Genomic DNA, 24474 nt, shown 5'->3' with positions numbered 1-24474 from the left:
CAACCTTTATTTTGATCATGTTTATATTTTATCAGTTTTCTTCCTGCAAGACACAAAATACAGAACATTTATAGGCTCATTAGCAATAGATCCCTAGATTTCCCCATTGAGACCCAGACCCTCGCTCTAACCTCTGACAGTCCAGGTTAGAGGTCTGAATCTATTGCCCCAAAGGGGCTCTGTGAGTGAGTTTTCCTGGATTTCCCACGCTCTCACCCGTTCACTGCTTTCAATGGAGGAACAATAGAAGTGTGTCTTATTACACATCACATTATGCAGCCCCGCAGCCGTACATTTTTAAACCACTAAGATGACAGCAGAGGTTTTCTTCCAACACCTGGAGTCACTGATGAACAAACTAAATTAAATTGCAATACATTCTGATATACTAAAAATACATTTATGTAAAACAGATGTTTCAGTAAAAACAACACAGCCATGCTTCTGGGAACTCATATGATCAATTATCTCTTTCAAACTACATCACACTTTAGTGATATTATATGTCAAATAAACAGCCTGAACGTTTCATTCGTATTTTCGGACTATATCAAACCAATTCATGTGAAGTTACAATGTGTGACTAAAAAATTATTTATCGTACTCTGAAAATGTTGAACAAAGCACAAAGAGGTGAACGATATATATTTAGTGTGTTATTCTTTCAAGATAATTCTGTAGAATCTAAACTCATAGTAGGCTTTGTTTGATTCAGCTCCATATGGTCTAGCTCGTAGCTCTATGTGGAATTTGATAAATCAGTAATATAACTGTGATGGAAGGTTGTCAAGAGAAGAATAGAGTAACAAACAACAAGATATCATTTCATAATTTGTGTATTTATTGAGTAGCTCAATGAGTCTCGTCGTTGAAAACCTTAATTTAAGGTAAATATTTCAATAGAAATAAAGTGATTAAACATCACAACAATAAATCTCCAGACATAAGATACTTTAACAGAGTATAGGATACACAGTTAATGTATTTTGAAAATAAACAAGAGGTCTTACAATGAGAGGGAACAGTTTTCTCAGTGATGCTCTAGCTTAGGTTGATCAATATCAAACAGATAACTGCTTCACAGAAGATGCTCAATATAACGTCAACATGACCATATCACTACACAAATGTAGCGGTAACAAAAAAACAAACAGTTGTTTTCTCTTAAACGTTTTGACCTTTAAACAGATGAGTCATAGACAATCACAAAAAAAGGTATGATAAACTACACATTGTGGGTCAAAAGTCCTTATGAAAGATCATTCAGGTTATTGTTGATTTTGAATGAACACACGATCAACATAACTAACACGTTTCACAAAACATAAAGGTTATGATTTCAGAAATGCGATTAAACTGAAAAGTCTCAATCACAGAAAGACTTGTAAAAACTCCTACATAAACAGAAGGTAAAGAAGATCTATTCTCATCCATGACATTAACTTTAGACCAACATGGTCCATCAAGTTTGTCTGAGTGCAGCTTCTTCAGGACTCTACCAGGGCCTCCAGAGGGCGCTGTTGACGGGATTATTCTCTTTACCGATGCTGTGCTGGACTGGTGAGCTCAGCTGAGGCAGGTCACTCTCTCTCCTGTTCTTATCAAAGGATGGCTGGAGGCTCTGGAAGTGGCTCAGCTGTCTTCTCTGAGATGGTGTCTTCACCTCATCCTTGGACAGGAAGTGCACAATCTCTTGGACACACCTGGAGTAACCCTGATTGACAGGTGCTTAGCATGAGGATGAGCTCACTGGCTGGTACTGTTTCTGTCATCTCAGGAAGCAAACTGTCATCTCTGATTCTTGATGTCGATGTCTGAATAACTTCTCCACCACTGGCTTTCTTAGCTGCAAGAAGAGAAGAGGAGAGTCATTAATAACCTTATTCTGATATGGCATTATTGAAACAAATAAACCATCCATCAAAGTAAACAAATGTCCTTGAATTTGAATCTTCAATTTACCTTATTGGTCAGACTCAGGTGCTCCTTAGAGTGGATCATTTCTGAAGTGATTGTAGGTGCCATGGCTGGATCTCTGTGCTGTAGAGGTCTCTGTGTAGAAAGTGATCTGATTTCTACTGGCTTCACCTTTCCTATATATAGTCCCAAATCTGCATATGAAAGTGTGTGTCTTGGGCTTGTTGGAGTTTCTCACAGTCTGTAGCCAATGGGTGAGCTTGGGAGGACAATAAGGAATGTGGAGCTGCCATATGCGCAGTGTTCTTATTGCTGGGGGACAATGGTCACGTCTCAGTGGAACAGGTGGAGGGGTGGTGGGTGATGGAGAGTGACTCACAGAGTGCTGTGTGACTCTGGGAAAGTGGTGACCCCCAGATCTGCTGCCTGATGTTGGGATCAATGACACTGACAGAGCACACACTCATCATCACAATTTACATGTGAGATCGACGCAGATCCTCTACATTAAAACTCTTGATGTTACCCAAATCCTTTAGATTGTTGCATTTTGAAGAACAGTCTGCTATTTCCTTGATACCGTGCAGTTTGGTCACATTTAAGCACTTTTAAGCTCTGTTTTAAGCTCTGTTAATCTGATACGATGAATGACTTGAATTGTTTTACTTTATTTATAAACAGTATATCCATTTGGTAATTCCTTGTGATTTCAGTACAATTAGACAATAATCGGGCAAAGTAGGATGTCATGTGTTTTGCATGGAATGCTCTCTCTGTTTTGGGAGTCCAGATGCAGCAGATTGTGTCCTCTCTCTTGAGAGAGCTAGTTGTTTTTCCCACACTGAGTCCTGTGATCAATGCACTACAAAATCCGCTCAGTGAACCATTTGTGACGGCAATTAGGTCTGTGTTGTACTATAGACAGAACTTGACTTCACAGACAATCACACTTTTAGAAAGGGATTGCTAGCCAATCAAAAGAGCACATGATTGTGTTTACTTTTGAACAAAACCTTACATTTTTACTTTTTGTTTAATGACAAAATATTTTAAATTCCCTTGGGATTTTGAGTGCTTTACTTCTGTCTACACAAATATGTGGGCTACACACATTTACTAATAAAGATTGTTTAAAACTGAAAATGGCTTTCATAACTTTGGTAAACCTGAGATCCCTTTATTTAATCTTTCTTTTATTACCCTCATAAAGTGTGCCTTTTCCCCGTTGAGACTCACAGGTGCTGGTGGGACTGACAAAACTAAACTATGACTGCTTCACAGAGCTTTCCCACACTCTGCCCATTGAGAGAGCTTCTATTAAACAACAGAAGTGTGCCTTGTTAAATGTTAATGAATCTCTAAACAAGCAGCTCATTAAAAGCCCCCTTTTTTATTTTTAAAATTTTCGCCTAAATGACATACCCAAATCAAATTGCCTGTAGCTCAGGCCCTGAAGCAAAGATATGTATATTCTTGGTACCATTTGAAAGGAAACACTTTGAAGTTTGTGGAAATGTGAATTCTGTAGGAGAATGTAGGAGAATATAACACAATAGATCTGGTAGAAGAAAATACAAAGAAAAAACCAAGCAGTCTTTTTCTGCCACCTTTGAAATGCAAGAGAAAGGCCATAGTTATTGCCGTCACTCTGGTTGTAATTCTGATAGTGTCCACAAGATGGAAGCAGTGTATGTGCAAAGTTTCAGATGGATAACGTGAAAAATGAGTGAACAACAAGACTTTAAGTGTGAAGTTCCCAGGTACATTTGGGCAAATCGTGAAGAAGACATTCACATTTTTATTCCATTTTTCTGCAAGAATATCGTCAAATCTGTATACTTGGACTTTGATTTAGCTTTCCAAGTATTAGTAGCCATATTATAAGTTCAACATTTGCAAAACAACCATTATTGATAACTTCATAACTCTGAATATCCTGTCGTACAAAGGCATACTGTCGTACAAGGTTAGTAGCTATATTGTACGACATATACATGGTTTCCGGATACTCCCATAAAGCCCAGCTCATTGGCTATCTAACTAGCTTAGTTTGACCCCGATTGGTGCTTATTTGACAAAGATACAGTCGTTCAAGTGATGGCCGCCCGGCGTGCCATTAAGGCGTCGCTCTCTGACCAAATATGGTGTCCTATAGGATATACTACACCCCTAATGAAATAGTGAAATCTTGTTACCTTCTAGGATCTCTGAGGAATACATACGAATGTGATTTGACTCGCTGAATTACGCCAGAAGAAATGGCAGCAGTTTTACGGGCGCCTAACCAATTGTGCTATTATGTGGGGGTTTTTTGCGTTATTTGTAACTTATTTTATACATAATGTTTCTACAACCGTATGGCAAAAAATTGCTTCTGGATATCAGGACAGCGATCACTCATCTCGGATTAGACAAAGATTTTTTCTACAACAAGAAGAACGCAGAGGAAATTCTCCAAACACCCCACAGAGCCAACATCCCCGTTATTTGCAAGAGGAAGCGACGCAGGTACAGAAGACCTTGCCAGGACCTGGAGAAGGCGAGTGGGAAAGCTACCGTTACCGTCAATACTACTCGCCAATGTGCAATCATTGGACAATAAATTAGACGAGGTACGATCACGAATATCCTACCAACGGGACATCAAAAACTGTAATATCCCATGTTTCACGGAATCGTGCCTGAGTGACTACATGGATATTCAGCTACCGGGATACACTCTGCACCGGCAAGATAGAACAGCACACTCTGGTAAGACGGGGGGTGGGGCGGTCTGTGCATATTTGTAAACAACAGTGGGTGCACGAAATCTAAGGATGTCTCTAGATTTTGCTCGCCTGAAGTAGAGTATATTGTGATAAATTGCAGACCACACTACTTGCCTAGAGAGTTTTCAGCTATACTTTTCGTGGCTGTTTATTTACCACCACAGACAGATGTTGGCACTAAGACCGCACTCAGTCAGCTGTATAAGGAAATATGCAAACAGGAAACCACTCACCCAGAGGCGGCGCTCCTAGTGGCCGGAGACTTTAATGCAGGGAAACTTCTATCAACATGGGCAAATTTATATCAACATGTTAACATGTGCAACCAGAGGGAAAACAATTCTAGATCACCTGCACTCCACACACAGAGACGCGTACAAAGCTCTCCCTCGCCCTCCATTTGGTAAATACGACCACAACTCTATCCTCCTGATTCCTGCTTAAAAGCAAAAATTAAAGCAGGAAGCACCAGTGACTCAGTCTAAAAAAAAAGTGGCCAGATGAAGCAGATGCTAAACTACAGGACTGTTTTGCTATCACAAACTGGAACATGTTCCGGGACTCTTCCGATGGCATTGAGGTCTAAACCACATCAGTCCCTGGCTTTATCAATAAGTGCATCGATGATGTTGTCCCCACAGTGACTGTACGTACATACCCCAACCAGAAGCCATGGATTACAGGCAACATCAGCTGTTCCAGACGACTGTGTGATCACGCTCTCCATAGACAACGCGAGTAAGACCTTAAAACAGGTCAACATACACAAGGCTGCGGGGCCAGACGGATTACCAGGACGTGTGCTCCGGGCATGTGCTGACCAACTGGCAGGTGTCTTCACTGACATTTTCAACATGTCCCTGATTGAGTCTCTAATACCAACATGTTTCAAGCAGACCACCATAGTCCCTGTGCCCAAGAACACAAAGGCAACCTGCCTAAATCACTATAGAACCGTAGCACTCACATCCGTAGCCATGAAGTGCTTTGAAAGGTTGGTCATGGCTCACGTCAACACCATTATCCCAGAAACCCTAGGACCCACTCCAATTTGCAACCGCCGAAACAGATCCACAGATGATGCAATCTCTATTGCACTCCACACTGCCCTTTCCCACCTGGACAAAAGGAACACTTATGTGAGAATGCTATTCATTGACTACAGCTCAGGGTTCAACACCATAGTACCCTCAAAGCTCATCACTAAGCTAAGGATCCTGTGACTAAACACATCCCTCTGCAGCTGGATCCTGGACTCCCTGACGGGCCGCCCCCAGGTGGTGAGGGTAGGTAGCAACAGATCTGCCACGCTGATCCTCAACACTGGAACTCCCCAGGGGTGCGTGCTCAGTCCCCTCCTGTACTCCCTGTTCACCCGCGACTGCATGGCCAGGCACGACTCCAACACCATCATTAAGTTTGCTGATGACACAACAGTGGTCGGCCTGATCACCGACAAACACGAGACAGCCCATAGGGAGGAGGTCAGAGACCTGGCCGGGTGGTGTCAGAATAACAACCTATCCCTCAACGTTACCAAGACTAAGGCGATGATTGTGGACTACAGGAAAAGGAGGACCGAGCACCCCCATTCTCATCGACCAGGCTGTAGTGGAGCAGGTTGAGAGCTTCAAGTTCCTTGGTGTCCACATCAACAACAAACTAGAATGGCCCAAACACACCAAGACAGTCATGAAGAGGGCACGACAAAGCCTATTCCCCCTCAGGAAACTAAAAAGATTTGGCATGTGTCCTGAGATCCTCAAAAGGTTCTACAGCTGCAACATCGAGAGCATCACTGGTTGCATCACTGCCTGGTACAGCAATTGCTCGGCCTCTGACGGCAAGGTACTACAGAGGGTAGTGCGTACGGCCCAGTACATCACTGGGGCTAAGCTGCCTGCCATCCAGGACCTCTACACCAGGTGGTGTCAGAGGAAGGCCCTAATAATTGTCAAAGACCCCAGCCACCCCAGTCATAGACTGTTCTCTCTACTACGGCATGGCAAGCGGTACCAGAGTGCCAAGTCTAGGACAAAAAGCTTCTCAACAGTTTTTATAAGACTCCTAAACAGGTAATCAAATGGCTACCCGGACTATTTGCATTGCCCCCCCCCCCCCCCCCCCCAACACCTCTTTTTACGCTGCTGCTGCTGTCTGTTTATCATATATGCATAGTCACTTTAACTATACATTAATGTACATACTACCTCAATTGGGCCGACCAACCAGTGCTACCGCACATTGGCTAACCGGGCTATCTGCTTTGTGTCCCACCACCCACCACCCACCACCTGCCAACCCCTCTTTTACGATACTGCTACTCCCTGTTTATCATATATGCATAGTCACTTTAACCATATCTTCAGGTACATACTACCTCAATCAGACTGACTGACCGGTGTCTGTATGTAACCTCGCTACTGTATATAGCCTGTCTTTTTACTGTTGTTTTATTTCTTTACTTACCTATTGTTCACCTAACACCTTTTTTTGCACTATTAGAGCCTGTAAGTAAGCATTTCACTGTAAGGGGTTCGTACTGGCTGTCAGACTCTCTCCCCTTCCTGTTTGGGTGGCGCTCGGAGGTCGTCGTCACCGGCCTACTAGCTGCCACTGATCCTTTTCCCCCTTTCTGTTGACTGGTTTCACCTGTGTTGTGTTTAGGCTGATTAGTCGGGCTATAATTACCAGGAGGCCCGCCTGCTCTTTGTGCGGGATTGTTTTGTGTGACTTGTGTGCACAAATGAGGTTTGCGTGTTTCCCATTTTATGGGGTTTTGCTGGACTGTTTAAGTCCCCGTGTTTGGGGCATTTGGTTTGTGTGCGCCCTGTGTTTCGTGGGGTGGCTTATGTTCGCCTATAGTGCATTAAATAGCACTCCCCTGAACTCTCTGCTTCCTGCGCCTGACTTCGCACCCACTACACCCAGAACATTACACTGCCGGCAGAGAAGTCAGGCGCAGGAGAGCAAATTTAAGTTTAATAATAAAAGTCACCGTAAACAGAACAATCAATACAATGGGTACAAAACCCGTCACACACCAGACATAATGTGCACAAGCACTTACAATAAACAATTCCGGACTAGGACATGGGGGGAACAGAGGGTTAAATACACAACATGTAATAATGGAATTGAAACCAGGTGTGTGGGAAGACAAGACAAAACAAATGGAAAATGAAAAATGGATCAATGATGGCTAGAAGACCGGCGACGCCGACCGCCGAATGCTGCCCGAACAAGGAGAGGAACCAACTTCGGCGGAAATCGTGACATTCACTGTAAGGTGAATTCCTGTTGTATTCAGCGCACTTGACAAATAAACTCTGATTTGATTAAATTGGATTTGAAACATTGTTTAGGGTGAGATTTTCACAGATTCCTTTCTTTGCAAATTGAACGAGTGAGTCGAAATACAAAAATGATTGTGCATGCTATATGGATCTTTTTAGGATATAAAGGAGTTTATCTAACAAAACGCCACTTCATGTTATCTCTGGGACCCTTTGGATGATGAATCAGAGAAAGATTTCAGAATGTAAGGACACATTTCACCTTCAGAGGTGAATTTATCAAACCTATCGTGAAGAAAAAAGTGTTTTGTTGTTAGGAGCTCTCCTCAAACAATAGAATGGCATTGTTTCGCAGTAATAGCTACTGTAAATTGGACAGTGCAGTTATATTAACAAGAATTTAAGCTTCAGCCGACATAAGACACTTATATGTACCGACATTTGTTGTTTCTCTAAAATCTGCGATCTAGACACAATGCGCTGCATAATTCACAACTGTCTCGTTGACGGAATGCCGATCTTTAAGAAGTTTTAAGTCCCTGGTGGCAAAGCTCATTAGTGAAATATTGTTCTTAAGAAATAGATAAAGACTCACTGTTACAGAGTATCAATTAAAGTTGGATGTGTGTTTGTGTACACAAACAAATTCCATATTTTTAACCATGCCCCACATATAAACCATTTAGAAAATGTGTTTAAATGCATTATGCCACTGGTTATGTAGATAGGCCTTAATGACCGCAAGGCACTACAGAGGGTAATACGTACGGCCCAGTACATCACTGGGGCCAAGCTTCCTGCCATCCAGGACCTCTATACCAGGCGTTGTCAGAGGAAGGTCCTCAAAATTGTTAAAGACTCCAGCCACCCTTGTCATAGACTGTTCTCTCTGCTACTGCACGGCAAGCGGTACCGGTAGGGCAAGTCTAGGTCCAAGAGGCTTCTAAACAGCTTCTACCCCTAAGCCATAAGACTCCTAAACATCTAATCAAATGGCTAACCAGACTATTTGCATTACCCCCCCTTTTACGCTGCTGCTACTCTCTGTTATTATCTTTGCATAGTCACTTTAAGAACTCTACATACATATACATATTACCTCAATTACCTCCAATAACCGGTGCCCCGCACATTGACTCTGTACCGGTACCACCTTTATATAGCCTCGCTATTGTTATTTTACTGCTGCTCTTTAATTATTTGTTACTTTGGTTTCTTTTTTTGGGTGTATTTTTCTTAAAACTGCATTGTTGGTTAAGGGCTTGTAAGTAAGCATTTCACTGTAAGGTTGTATTTGTATTTAGCGTATATGACAAATACAATTTGATTTGATTTGTAAGTGGGTTCATGGAGAAGGGCACATTTCTGCCGCAAAAATACATAATGGATGCCTTCAAATGTTTCAAATATGATGTTTTTATTTTTATTTTCAAAACATTTGCAAAGTCCTACCTCCATGAACCAAGTGCTCAACATTTATTTGTTAATAAGAAATAGATCCATTGATTTCCCCAATAGAGAGCCAGACCCCCCTCTAACCTCTGACAGTCCAGGGTAGAGGGCTGAGTCTGTTGTCCCTAATGGGCTCTGTGAGTGAGTTTTCCTCAGTTTCCCACACTCTCTCCATTCACTACTTTCAATGGAGGAACAATAGAAGTGTGTCTTATTGCACATCTCATTAGCTATTGAGTTTTGAGGGCACAGCTGCCCTAAACTTTTAGAGCACTAAGATGACAGTAGCAGTTTTGGTCCAACACCTGAAATTACTGCTGACCAAACTAAACTCACTGAAATGGAATTGCTATACATTCTGATACACTGAAAATACATTTATGTAATATATGCGTATCAGTAAAAATAAATCACATTCATGCCTCCTGGGGAATATTTATGATTAATTATCTCTTTATAGTCACTTTCACATGCCAACTGAAACAATTAATGCAATGTCTTGTCATGTCTTTCCTGGTTAAATAAAGGGAAAAAATGTAATTATGTGTGGATAGAAATGTCTAACTTTAATCTTACGTGGTAGTCTTAGAATGAAGCACCCAGAGAGGCACAAATTAATATGGATTCAGTGTTGCATTCTAATGAATTCAATATCCTTGTTTACAGTAATGGGTAATAGTAGGCTTTATTTTTTCTACATGTGGAATATCATGAATCAGTAATGTAACTGCGATGGAAGGTTGCCATCAAACCAAACAAGATTTAATCGAATGATTTGTGTATTTATTCAGATTGACTCAATGATTCATATCATTAAAGACCTTAATATAAGGTAAATATTTCAATAGAAATAAAGTGATTAAAACATCAAGAACTTGGACAACTCTCCAAGACATAGGATATACAGTTACAGACTGTATAAAATACAACATATTGTTCAAAATAAACAACAGGTTTTACAATGAGCGTGAAGTTTTCACCATTTGCAATGTGCCCATTATTCAAATCATGTGAGCCACTTTTTCACACAAAAAGTGTCCACACAAAGTCTGATCTTAAAACAGATCAAATATCGCTAATCACAGATTGATGATAACAGGTACTGTATAACACCCAGTCTGGGTAAAAATGTGTCATGGAGGAACAGAGATGCTGTAGCTCAAGTTGATCAATATCAAATAAATAACTGATACAGATAGCTGTTTGAAGGGTGGGCGCTGATTTATTTATTTTTCCCGAGCTACAGACGACTTTATCGGTCCGGTAATACAGGACTAGTATACATGTTTTTTTAACAGAAGATGTGCAATATAACGTCAATATGATCATTTCACTACACAAATGTATTGGTAACAAAGCAAATATGTTCTTTTTTTCTCTCATACGTTCCCCTTAAAAAATATAAGGCATTAACATTCACAAGCAGATTGGTGATATAACACCCATTTTGGGATAAAAGTCCTCATGGAGGGCCATTCAAGTTATTGTTGATCATTGTAATCAACACGCTTAAAAAATACTACAAAAATGTAGTGCTCATCAATTGGATCATTTCTTTCGAAAAAAAAATTCAACTTGTTCAGTACAACTGAATTTAAAAGTCTCAATTACAGCTATACTTAAACAAATCTACATGAGCAGGAGATGAAGAAGAAGATATCTTCCTATTCGCATTACTCTCCATGACAATAATCTAAGACCAACATGGTCCATTGTGTTTGTCTGGGCTAAAAGATCATCTGAGGCAGGTCACTCTCCCTTCTGTTCTTAGTATCTGGAAGTGACTCAGCAGTCTTCTCTGAGACACAGAGAAGGAGTAACCCTAATTGGCTCATGCTGAGCAGGATGAGGAGCTCACTGGCTGGTACTGTTGCTGTTGTTTCTGTCATCTCAGGAAGCAAAATTTCATTTTCAGAATGCCTGCTTTCTCCAGCTTGGAGTCAGACTGCTCGTTGAGGATCTCTGGACCCAGGAGAGACTTGAGCTGCTCAATGGTGTTGTTGATACGATCTCTGCGTATCTTTTCCACCACTGATTTTCTTAGCTGCAAGAAGAGAAGAGTCATTAATAACCTTATTTGGGAATATGGCATTATTGATACAAACAATCATTATAATGTAATTCATTTCCATGAATTTGAATCTTCAATTTACTTTATTGGTCAGATTCAGGTGGTCCTTAGAGTAGATTATAGCTGAAGTGATTGTAGGCTCCATGGCTGGATCTCTGTGTTGTAGAGGTCTCTGTGTAGAAAGTGAATCTGATCTCCACTGGCTTCATCTCTCCTATATATTGTCCCAAATCTGCATATGAATGTCTGAGTCTTGCGCTTGTTGGTTTCTCTCAGTCTGTAGCCAATGGGTGAGCTTCGGAGGACAATAAGGTTTCCCAGATGCCTCAGGCAGCACACTTCCCTCCTCTGAGCTTCACAGCACAGCTGGCTCCCTGCACAAAGATGAGTGTGCCCCAGTCACACGCCCTCTTCTCTCTGGAGCTGGGAGCCACAGAGATACACGGCTTCCCACACTTCTGCACGCAGTCTGCTGAGCCCTGACACACAATATAAGTGTGTCTGCTATCACAAAGACCTACTGCCTGTTCCCACGCAGGGACACAGAATGGCTTACAGGGCAAACCATCTGGTTCAGCTATAACTCACTTCAGAAAGACACTCTTTCAAAAACAAACAAATCAGTTTCAATTTGTACAAACACCCGTTTCCAAAACTTTTTTCCTTCAAAAGGTAAGCAAACAAACTTTTTGATATATTTTTATTTCAACATATCATATACTGTAAATGTTCAAATCTGATATAATTGACACCTTAGGATATGGGAATAATTTATCCTATTTACGTGGTCAAAACTTTCACATGGCAAAATATTGGACTAAACTGGCCATGCGATGGCCAGTTAATAGTCCAATGTTTTGCTGATGGTTGGCTATCAATCTAAAGACAGGAAATCCATGCAACTAGGTTCTCATCACTGTCTTTATCATATTCCTACTATAAAATGGTCATATTATAAATAAAGACTTGTGTTGTTGTGTTTTCTGTGATGCGTATATGTGTTGCAATGAGCACAGAGACTTGTGATCCTAGCATATGTGCCATATTCTAATTCTGATGATTTCTGACATGGGAACTTGACACTGGAACGTGATTTTTCTGAGTACACATGGGCAAAGACACGTTCCCACGGACTAAAGTGGCCGACCTCTTTGCCGTATGGCATCAAGAACAACATCTCACCTGTCCTGTGTGGAATCCGCTATTATTCCCACTGACTATTGTCCCACCATCCGAGCCCTCTGATTGGCTGCAGAGGGTATGACAGCGTAGGAGGAGGCATATAAATAAATAGAAAGTGGAGATGCAGAATTCACTAACGAAGACTCTCTAAGCATCAGCTGACCCAAGACCAGCAGCAACGCAGCACAGCAGAGGAGCTACCACAACACAAATGCTAGAGCAAGACCTACCATGACCAACTTCTCTACTTTTTTGACGAGCTTCAAACTCAAGACCAATATCTAAAAATGCCAGCCTACGTGGACATCGCTCTTCAGGACAGCATGAACGTGAAAGATCAGCACATTAGGTAAGACCAGGTTAAATTACACTGAAATATTTTAATAAGATATTAAAATGAATTGAAACTGTGTGTGAGAGAGAATAGGTGTCCATGATTGTCTTGTGTTGTTTTTAGGTGTAAACTCTCTCTGTTTGAGAGGAAATGCAGCAGTGGTGTGGAGAAACTGAAGATAGTCATTGGAGGACACCTCCAGAACGGGATTCCTACATCTCCTAATTTGGAGAAGACAATGTCCTTTTTCACTCCGAAGAAGGCCTTGGGGTCACCCACCGGCTATTCCAAATGTTCCAGGGACATGCTGTGCCTTTTTCCTGCTCCAGAGGAGGACATTGTACCACTGCTTTGAACAATGAATTGAGATAGACGCATGGATGTGGAGGTTATAGGTCAGAGGTCACATACTGGGCTTAGACTAGGGTCTGAGACAAAATGATCACTGCACTGTGAGATACAAACCTGTGGAAAGGGAATGAACTGACCTGAAGGCAAGCAGAGCACAATATACTGTTTATGTGCAAATTCTGCTCAGATTATATGTGCCATTTCTACGTCTGTTCCCACCATGGTGATTGGTTGGTTGTCTTATTTGGACCAGACTGTCAGAGATCGTTTTACATGACATTTAAAGCTGCAGATTCATTTGAAATGAATTGTGTGCATTGATATAAGCAGAGTTGCACTGCTTCATTCTTTCTGTGAAATTATGAACCAAATACATTGTTTCAAGGAGAAATAATGCCTTGATTCAAGTTGGAAAGTAAATCCACACGCATACCTTTCTTTTTGTAAAGGAACAGTGCATTGTTGTGCATGATACATAAAGTCAATGTTTATTTTATTGTAAGAACCCAAAGGGGATTTATATTCTTGTTAATATTGTTGTTTATTTTTGTAAGCTAATAAAACTGCAAACAAAATCCCCTTTTTTTTGTCTATTCCTCATATCTGGGATTTTTGTCTGAAAATTAATACTGAATTTTACTGGCTTCATTTACCAGCCTATAGAAACTCAGGAGAAAGACATCGTCTGATTATTTTAACGTACTTCCTCAAAATGTGTATACTGCAAAAAAGTCCAAAGCATCACTATGGTACTTCACATAAAGGACTTGCCATTTCCCGCCAAGTGTGCACTTGCTCTCATGGATTTAAATGCATGGCACTGGTGATCCATCATATTTCTTACTCTAGTTCATTCCTTTTAAATCCATGAGGTGGGGTGAAAGGGGAGAGAAGGGTAGACAGGGAATAGGACCGTTGAGTCTTTTGACATGACCTGTATTATGTGCATCAGTTAGGGCATTGCAGTAAACCACCTGTAGGAAAAAGCCTATTTGGGCGTGACTTTTCCTTGACTAGATAACAGTAATTAGGAGTAATAACTAACAGAATTTACAAATTCATTACAAATTAATTATATTAATTACTACTACATTACATTATTAATTACAACTACTGACAAGCACATTGACAGTAAAAACCTCTTAGATCTGAAGTCCCCTGTTTAGGGGACCTACGTGGTTCTAGGACTGGTTCCAACCTATATTTTTGCTTAGAAATCAAAATTTTCACTTAGAAATGGACCATCCGTGGACACCGTAGATTGAAATGGCATGCATTAAGCGATAGCCCTGGTTCCCACACCAACACAGTGGTATATTTCTGAGCCTGCTTGACATAGGATGTGAAATCTTATAGGTAGTCATTTTATAATTTGATTATACTTATACTTGATTAAATTTAGAAAGCGTATAAGTCATTTCAAGACTTGTTCATTCAATTGTGTTGAATAGGAAATACGTCATATAAAATATTTCATATTTTCATACTTTGATCATATTTGTACTGTGTACTTGAGCTTGTATCCTCAAAAGTGAATACACTTCAGCAATTTATAAAAAATGTTTTACCAGAAAGGTAAGATTTGAACGTTTCTTGGAGTGTGCAGCAGTACTATTGTTATTGTTTATTGCTCTCTCACAGTGGCGACCCCTCATTCAAGGCAGGTGGGGCCAATTATTATTATTGTTATTTTATTTATTTTTTGTGTAGGGGTTAGTAATGGGGCTGGTCATGTCCTCTAGTTGCGCCGTGATTGGCTCAGTGTTCTGTCACTCATGGGGACACTGTAAAATCTACAGAGAGAGCTTGAAAATTCAAGCCCATTGGGTGCTGCCATAGAATTATATTAGAAGTGCCCATCCAAGAAGGCTCAAGGACATTGGCCACAGATAAAATGACGTAAAATCTACCATAGCTTTGATAAGACTGATCAGGTCAACATCATACTTTCAAAATCTTAGCTAGCAATTTAGACAAGGAGTCATCATCGTGAATCACGTCAACAATCTACTGGCAAATCCTTTCCATCCTTGTAATATGAAGAGAAATTATAGATAAAATGTATCGGTAGATACCATTAGACATAAACACAACAAGTTGGAAATCGCAAATTCACTAATAAGTGCGTTGGAAGGAATCAGTGGCTAACCGCAAGCGTTGCAATGCAATCACTTGCCTCCTATTCAGTGGAGAGGGTGTGTGGTCCAAATCTGGGTTTTAGGGTCTCTTTTCCAAGCTTAAAAGGATAAACATTCAACACTATGGACCAGAAAAGGGTGAATACATTGGCCATGCTGTCAATTCAGCATGACTTCTGACGCATTCAAAACAACTGGAAACTCGGAACTGGGAAATCCCAGACTTCAGTGAGTTCAAGACAACTGGGAACTCAGAATAAAATGAGCTCCGACTGGGAAAATGTGTTTTCATCCAACTCGGAATTCCAAGTCGGTAACTGGGGCCCCTTTCTAGAGCTCTAATCTGAAGATCACTGACGTCATGATTTGACCTTGTTTGTTTTCGGAGTTCCTGTTTGTCTTGAAAGCACCATAAATCCAGAGAACGCCAGACTTTAATTAAAAAGTTTGATGACAAACTTTTCCCACAAGGACCGCCGTGCCACCTTCCTGTTCAAGTGATTACAGCACAACAAATCAAAATCAAATGAAATCAGATGTATTTATATAGCCCTTCAGCTGATATCTCAAAGTGCTGTACAGAAACCCAGCCTAAAACCCCAAACAGCAAGCAATGCAGGTGTAGAAGCACGGTGGCTAGGAAAACTCCCTAGAAAGGCCAGAACCTAGGAAGAAACCTAGAGAGGAACCAGGCTATGAGGGGTGGCCAGTCCTCTTCTGGCTGTGCCGGGTGGAGATTATAACAGAACATGACCAAGATGTTCAAATGTTCATAAATGACCAGCATGGTAAAATATTAATAATCACAGTAGTTGTCGAGGGTGCAGCAAGTCAGCACCTCAGGAGTAAATGTCAGTTGGCTTTTCATAGCCGATCATTAAGAGTATCTCTACCACTCCTGCTGCCTCTAGAGATTTGAAAACAGCAGGTCTGGTACAGGTAGCACGTCCGGTGAACAGGTCAGGATTCCATAGCCCCAGGCAGAACAGTTGAAACTGGAGCAGCAGCACAGCCAGGTGGACTGGGGACAGCAAGTAGTCATCATGCCAGGTAGTCCTGAGGCATGGTCCTAGGGCTCAGGTCCTCTGAGAGAGAGAAAGAAAGAGAGAAAGAGAGAATTAGAGATAGCATACTTAAATTCACACAGGACACCGGATAAGACAGGAGAAGTACTCCAGATATAACAAACTGACCCTAGCCCCCCGACACATAAACTACTGCAGCATAAATACTGGAGGCTGAGACAGGAGGGGTCAGGAGACACTGTGGCCCCATCTGATGATATCCCTGGACAGGGCCAAACAGGAAAGATATAACCCCACCCACTTTGCCAAAGCACAGCCCCCATACCACTAGAGGGATATCTTCAACCATCAACTTACCATCCTGAGACAAGGCCGAGTATAGCCCACGGCACAACCCAAGGGGGGGCGCAAACCCAGACAAGGTGAGTCCAAAAATGTATTGTATCCTGTAGCATAAATTATGTAATATGCCAGGGAGATATGTATACTGTAACAAAAAAGAGACCATGTTTGTATGCAGCTTTATTAACTCAATGGTTATTTTATTTTTTTACGTTGTTTGCGAATTGATATGTGACGTGCCAAAAATGTGGGACTTAAAACTCTGCCCCACCTGCCCTGAATGACGGGTCACCACTGGTTGTGTAGTAAACTGTTAATAGCCCATGTGCCTCACCCTAATAAGTTGGTCCCTTTCCCTCTCATTACTTAGCCTACTGTTCTGACTTGGTGGAGACATGTAGCCTATAGCCTGTTTTAGAGAAATGTAATCAGCAAATATTGTAAGAGCTTTCATTGTCTGTTTATACAACCCCTTTATTGTTCTGACTTGGTGTATAGGGATAATTTTGTAAGAACGGCCCATGTTCTGAATTCTGTTTCTGTATATTTCAAAAGTGCTGAACAAATAGTTATGTTGACTACGTCCATCCTTGCTCGCTCATTAATGTCTTAACCAAAATGACAGATTGCCTCTTATCCTCTCATAGTCCCCTTATGCCATAGTTTGTACATCTCAATTGTCAGTAGAAATCACATTTGTTTAAGCAAGTCAGCCATATCAGCTATGTTTTTTAAAAGGCAGTAAAGAGACTGAATGAACTGTTTCACAGACAAGGCTCTGCTTGATAGCCAGGTGTAGCAGTTGTAAGGATTCACTCCATGGTGCTGAAAAGAAAGCTCTACTTTTGGGACAGCTTCATGTGGGCCCCGTTATAGTGCAATTTATGTATTGTTTAGTGTTGTGTAGTGACTTTGTTGGCATGCATACAAAATACTTATTAGAGTTTGCCCCAACAAGATTTACGTTCTAAAATCCCCACTGGTCACGGTAAAAGTGAAATTAATGTATTGTTTACTGTTGTATTGTGTTGTGTAGTGGCTTTGCTGGCATGCATCTAAAAAAAAGTGGGGAGTTTGCCCCACCAAGATTTACATGCTAAAATCACCACTGCCCTCTCATGATAAATAATTTGTTTTCGGAATAATTTATATTACTGTATATTTTCGCTTGTAGTCACAAGAAATAGGCAGCATATGAATGTGTGTATTTCCTGCACTGCTAATGTGCAGGTAAGTACGTACTGTACATCAGGGGGGGACATTTAAAAAAATGTAAAAAAAGATTTAGACATTTTAAATTTCAATGGAGTGTAATTAATCAAACAAACATAAGAATTGTTTTCGATGATTGTTTTTATTCGCATCAACTTGATTTGAAGATATACATTCATTTTGAAAACATGTTTTCAAGCTTGACAATAACTTCTCGGAATGCGAGTGATACTGATAAACTCACATAGTGACACAAACAATTACTTACATATGTTTTAGCTCCTCTCACAATCGAGAGGAAGTAACTTATTCTGACTTAAATGCAGATATAATTTTTTTGAATTATGACATACGATGCTGTTTGCATGTTTTAATATCAATATCAAAACAGGGCAAATAAGAATTACATTTTTTCACTAGTCTTTCCACTAGGAAGACAGTGAACACCATATCATAAATTATTATTTTTCCACAGGAAAAAATACAAAATATATTCACTTTATAAAAATGAAATAGAATCTTATTCGTGAAACGAAAATAAAAACAGAAGATTCAATTGATGCTCTTGTAATCAAGAGAGGATCATTAAAATACTGACATTGTCAAATGTCCTTTTCATTAAAACTAAAACTTATAGTATAAACTCCTGCAAATGCAGAAAATTAGGATGAAATCATCAGTAATGTGGAGTAGGAAATGTCCTGCTTGAGCATGTGAGGAAGAAGATCTCTTCCTATTCTCATTACTGTCTAAAATCCATAACATTATTATTAGACCAACATGGTCCATTGTGCTTGTCTGAGAGTGGAGCTCCAGTCTGTAGGACTCTACCAGGGCCTCCAGAGGGCGCTGTTAACTGGACCCTTCTCTTTGCTGTGCTGGGCTGGGGAGCTCAGCTGAGGCAGGTCACTCTCCCTTCTGTTCTTATCAGAGAATGGTTGCAGGCTCTGAAAGTCCAGCAGCAAGTGGCTCAGCAATTTTCTCTGAGATGGTGTCTTCACCTCATCTGTGGACAGGAAGTGTACAATCTCTTGGACACATCTGGAGTAACCCTGATTGACAGGTGCTGAGCATGAGGATGAGCTCACTGGCTGGTACTGTTTCTGTCGTCTCAGCAAGCAAACTGTCATCTCCAGGATGTCTGCTTTCTCCAGCTTGGAGTCAGACTGCTGGTTGAGGATCTCTGGACCCAGGAGAGACTTGAGCTGCTCAATGCTGCTGTTGATACGATCTCTGCGTAACTTCTCCACGACTGGCTTTCTAATCTGCAAAAAAAATAAGGAGAGTCATTCATAACATTGTTCTAAAATATATCAGAGGTCTGATAAAAAGATGACAACTATTATCAAGAACCGAATCATAAAGCAAGATGTAATTTCAATTTACCTTGTTTGTCAGAGTCAGGTGCTCCTTAGAGTAGATCATAGCTGAAGTGATTGTAGGCGCCATGGCTTGATCTCTGTGCTGTAGAGGTCTCTGTGTAGAAAGTGAATCTGATCTCTACTGGTTTCATCTCTCCTATATATAGTCCCAAATCTGCATATGAATGTGTGGGTCTTGGGATTGTTGGAGTTTCTCACAGTCTGTAGCCAATGGGGGAGCTTGGGTTCTTAATGCTGGGGACAATGGTCACGTCTCAGGGGAACAGGTGGAGGGGTGGGGGGTGATGGAGAGTGACTCAGAGCGCTGTGTGAATCTGGGAAAGTGGTGACCCCCAGATTTCCTGCCTAATGGATCAATGACACAGACAGTACACACGCTCATCATCAAAACTTACACGTGCGGGACTGACACATACCTTCTGCATTAAAACTTACACGTGTGGGACTGACACATACCTTCTGCATTAAAACTTACACTGCTTTCTTATACATTTTATTGGAAGATTCGTAGCCTTCTGTATTGTATTTGGTGACTGCATTATGAATATGACCTCTTTATTTGTAATTCTGAATAGAAAAATCGATTTCTGCAAATTCTGTGCAAATTCAGTATTTTAGCTTGTTTGCGTGTTTGCTTTATCTGTAAAAGGTTTGTACACGTCTGAGATTCATTCATAATTATTCATGCTAGATGTTTTGTTCATTACAATGAAGTAGCATAATTAGCATAATGGGATGAATTCTTATAGAAGACAGAGAAAATAGCAATATGATCAAAATGTAGATCGATATTGGAATGACTTCATCATTTCTCATTCATAATTTCTCATAACTTTTTGAGAGAAATGTTGCAATACTGTTCCTATAATTCAGAGTGGAGGAAATACACTTCGGGGTTTTGGAAGTCCAGAGGTAGCAGATGTGTTCTCTGGCTTAAGCCTGGTGGTCAGTGTGAGTAGAGAGCTGATCTGAGTTTCCCACACTAAGTCCTGTGTGCTGTGATCAATGCACTACAAAAGGTGCTCAGTGGACCATTAGTGATGGCTATTGGATCTGTGTTATATGATAGACAGATTCTGACACCACAGACCATCTGGATTCTGGAGGGAAACTCCTGCACTGGCTGATTCAACACATACTCTTAGAGGTACAGACCGTGTATCCAAGTTAGTCCAAGTCAATGTCTGCAATTCAATCTGTTTTCTAAATGATATTTAAGCTGATAATGATTCTCTTTGTCCTAGACAATAGCTATATTTTAAATGAAACATTTCATGTTATTACAAATGACATAAAATAATAAGATTTCCTTCCAGAAAGATAGGACTAGGGTAAAAAAAAATGATGGAACCAAATAGGCAAATCACCGTTTAGTATGCCTTGTTAAATGGCATTGTCTCTACACAAGCAGTTCCCATCAAGCCCCTGGGGTTAAGTTTGTTTCTTAGATATTTGTCAATTTAGATGATGGTAAATATCAATATTTTCACTAATTGATATAGTCTCGGTAGCCTATACAATAAGCAACAAGTTTAATAAAAAATCCTGAAGGGTTAACCATACAGCAAGTTATTATTGGCCTTATTTCATCAGCATTAGTATAAGGACTGTAACAATACATTTCAAAATAAGACTATGAAATGTATGATTTTCACCAGACACTTTATATACAATTTGGTTTTGGATATTATGTGAACATTTACTAAACATAGGCCTAGGATTCTGAAATATAACAATCAAAATTCCTCTCCCTATCCCTTGACCCCCCCCCCCCCCCCCCCCCTCCCTGTAGGGGTCTGAGTCTATTGTCCCAAAGAGGCTCTGTGAATGAGTTTTCCTGGGTTTCCCACACTCTCTCCATTGACTGCTTTGCTTTCAATGGAAGAACAGAAGTGTGTCTTATTACTCATCACATTAGCTATGCAGTTGAGTCAAGTCCCAGACAAAGAAGGATACTTACTCTGCCTGCCCACCTGACTAGGATGAGGGTATCAATAAGCTTTATTTTTACAAAACACTTAGAAAATCTACCATGCATCAACATATTAGCTAAATCAAGATATAGAACACCTGTAATCTACAGAACAATGCAGAAAATGTCAATTTTACCAAAAAAAAAGTAAAAATGGTTTAATTGCCTTTTGTAATGACATTGCACAAGAAAGCACTTCTGCGAAGACTAACAGTTTTGGAAAAAGTATCCAATTGTCATACTTGAGTAAAAATAAAGATACCTTAATAGAAAATGACTCATGTAAAAGTGAAAGTCCCCCAGTTAAATACTACTTGCGTAAAAAACTAAAAGTATTTGGTTTTAAATATAGTTAATTATCAAAAGTAAATGTAATTGCTCAAATATAGTTAAGTATCAAAAGTAAAAGTATAAATAATTTCAAATTCCTTACGTTAATCTGCCACGTTGTATAATGATAGGAGACCGGCGCAGGATTTTAAAAAATTGTCCCTTACCAAAATAGAGTACGTCATGGGGACGAAGCCCAAAACAAACACGTATATACATAACACGGATGTAACCCAGACAAAAGACAGAGGTGTAAACCTCTAATAAATACATGGGACGAGACCCGTAATAACAATACACAGGACGAGACCCGTAATAACAATACACAGGACGAGACCCGTAATAACAATACACAGGACGAGACCCGTAATAACAATACACAGGACGAGACCCGTAATAACAATACACAGGACGAGACCCGTAATAACAATACACAGGACGAGACCCGTAATAACAATACACAGGACGAGACCCGTAATAACAATACACAGGACGAGACCCGTAATAACAAGTGCACACTAACACGGTATGAAAACCGTAATACAATGTACAGTAAATGTAGTACAAAAGCCGATACCACAGAGCACAGGTACTTAACAAGACCAACAGACATGGAACAATAATCGACAAGGACAATGGGGAACAGAGGGCACAATTATACACATACTAGTCAGGGGGAATAGGATCCAGGTGTACGTAATGAGACAAGACAGTCCAGGGTTGGTGGTGATGATCCAGTTCAGTGACGCCTAGAAGGCCGGTGACGTAGACCTCCGGAGCTGGTGAACGGAATGAGCAGCAGTACCGGGGGGATCCGTGACATAATCAAACCAGACAGCACAATTTTCTAGTTTTTAAGGGTCTGAATACTTATGTAAAAGTGATATTTCAGTTTTAAACTTTTTATAAATTAGCAAAGATGTCTACAAACTAGTTTTTGCTTTGTCGTTGTGAGTTATTGTGTGTAGATTGATGAGGGAAAAAAACAATTTAATACATTTTAGAATAAGGCTGTAACCTAACAAAATATGGAAAAGGTCAAGGGGTCTGAATACTTTCCAAAAGCACTGTACATACATGCATTTGACCCCAGGTCCTAAAAATATTTGAAATAATGTATTAGTAAGCTATTATTTGAAAATAATTGTAATACTTCCAGTAGTAGGTGATTTCGGCCACATTATTTGAAACTATTCAAATACACAGAAAGTACGTATTTAAATAACAAATAATCAAATACACATATATTTGAAGTTGGAACCTAGGTTTGCTAGTGACACATATCTCATACCTCTAAACACTAAACTAAATGAATTAACACAGAATATTACATACAATGCCTTCAGTATTCACACCCCTTGACTTTTTCCAAATGTTGCTGTGTTACAGCCTGCGATTTGTGTCACTGGCCTACACACAATACCCCATAATGTCAAAGTTGAATTATGTTTTTAGAAATGTTAACTAATTCATAAAAAATTAAAAGCTGAAATGTCTTGATTCAATAAGTATTCAACACATTTGTTACAGCAAGACTAATAAATTCAGGAGTAAACATGTAACAAGTCCTATCTTAAGTTGCATTGACTCACTTTGTGCAATACTAGTGTGTAATGTGATTTTTGAAAGACTACCTCATCTCTGTACCCCACATATACAATTATCTGTAAGATCTCCTAGTCGAGCAGTTCATTTCAAACACATATTCATCCACAAAGACCAGGGACGTTTTCCCAATGCCTCGCAAAGAAGGGAACCTATTGGTATCTAAAAAAAAGACATTGAATATCCCTATGAGCATGGTGAAGTTATTAATTACACTTTGGATGGTGTATCAATAAACCCAGTCACTGCAAAGATACAGGCGTCCTTCATAACTCAGGTGCCAGAGAAACTGCACAGAGATTTCACCATGAGGGCAATGGTGACTTTAAAACAGTTTCAGAGTTTAATGACTGTGATAGTAGAAAACTGAGGATGGATCAATAACATTGTAGTTTCTCAACAATACTAACCAAAATGACAGGGTGAAAAGAAAGAAGCCTGTATAGAATTCAAATATTTCAAAACATGCATCCTGTTAGCGATAAGGCACTAACGTAAAATTGCAAAAAGTGTGGCAAAGAAATGATCTTGACGTCCTGAATACAAAGCGTTATGTTTGGGGGCAAACACAACATGTCTTCATATTTTAAAGCATGGTGTTGGCTTCATCATGTTATGGGTATGCTTGTCATCGGCAAGGACTAGGGAGTGTTTCTGGGGATAAAAATAAACGGAATAGAGCTAAGTACAGGCAAAATCCTAGAGGGAAACCTGTATCAGTCTCCTTTCCAACATACACTGGGAGGAAAATTCACCTTTCAGCAGGACAATAACCTTAAACACAAGGCCAAATATACACTGGAGATGCTTACCAAGATGACATTGAATGTTTCTGAGTGGCCTGGTTACAGTTTGACTTAAATCGTCTTGAAAATCTATGGTAAGACTTGAAAATGGCTGTCTAGCAGTGATCAACAACCAACTTGACAGAGCTGGAAGAAGTTTAAAAATAATAAAGTGCAAATATAGTACAATTCAGGTGTGCAAAGCTCTTAGAGACTTACCTAGAAAGACTCACATCTGATATCGCTGACAAAGGTGATTCTAACACGTATTGACTCAGGGGTGTGAATGCTTATGTAAAATAAATGAGATAT

At 40.1% G+C, this 24474-nt stretch overlaps 1 pseudogene; it reads right to left on the bottom strand.

Moving 5' to 3' along the window:
- Positions 1-18232: 18232 nt before the first annotated feature.
- On the bottom strand, positions 18233-19601 carry LOC139414309 (transcription factor HES-5-like; annotated as a pseudogene).
- Positions 19602-24474: the final 4873 nt, after the last annotated feature.

The sequence above is a fragment of the Oncorhynchus clarkii genome, chromosome 7 (genome assembly GCF_045791955.1).
Source record: "Oncorhynchus clarkii lewisi isolate Uvic-CL-2024 chromosome 7, UVic_Ocla_1.0, whole genome shotgun sequence".
Classification (NCBI taxonomy): Eukaryota; Metazoa; Chordata; class Actinopteri; order Salmoniformes; family Salmonidae; genus Oncorhynchus; species Oncorhynchus clarkii.
The sequence above is the reverse complement of the archived record's forward strand: the minus strand, read 5'-3'. Positions and strand labels throughout refer to the sequence as shown.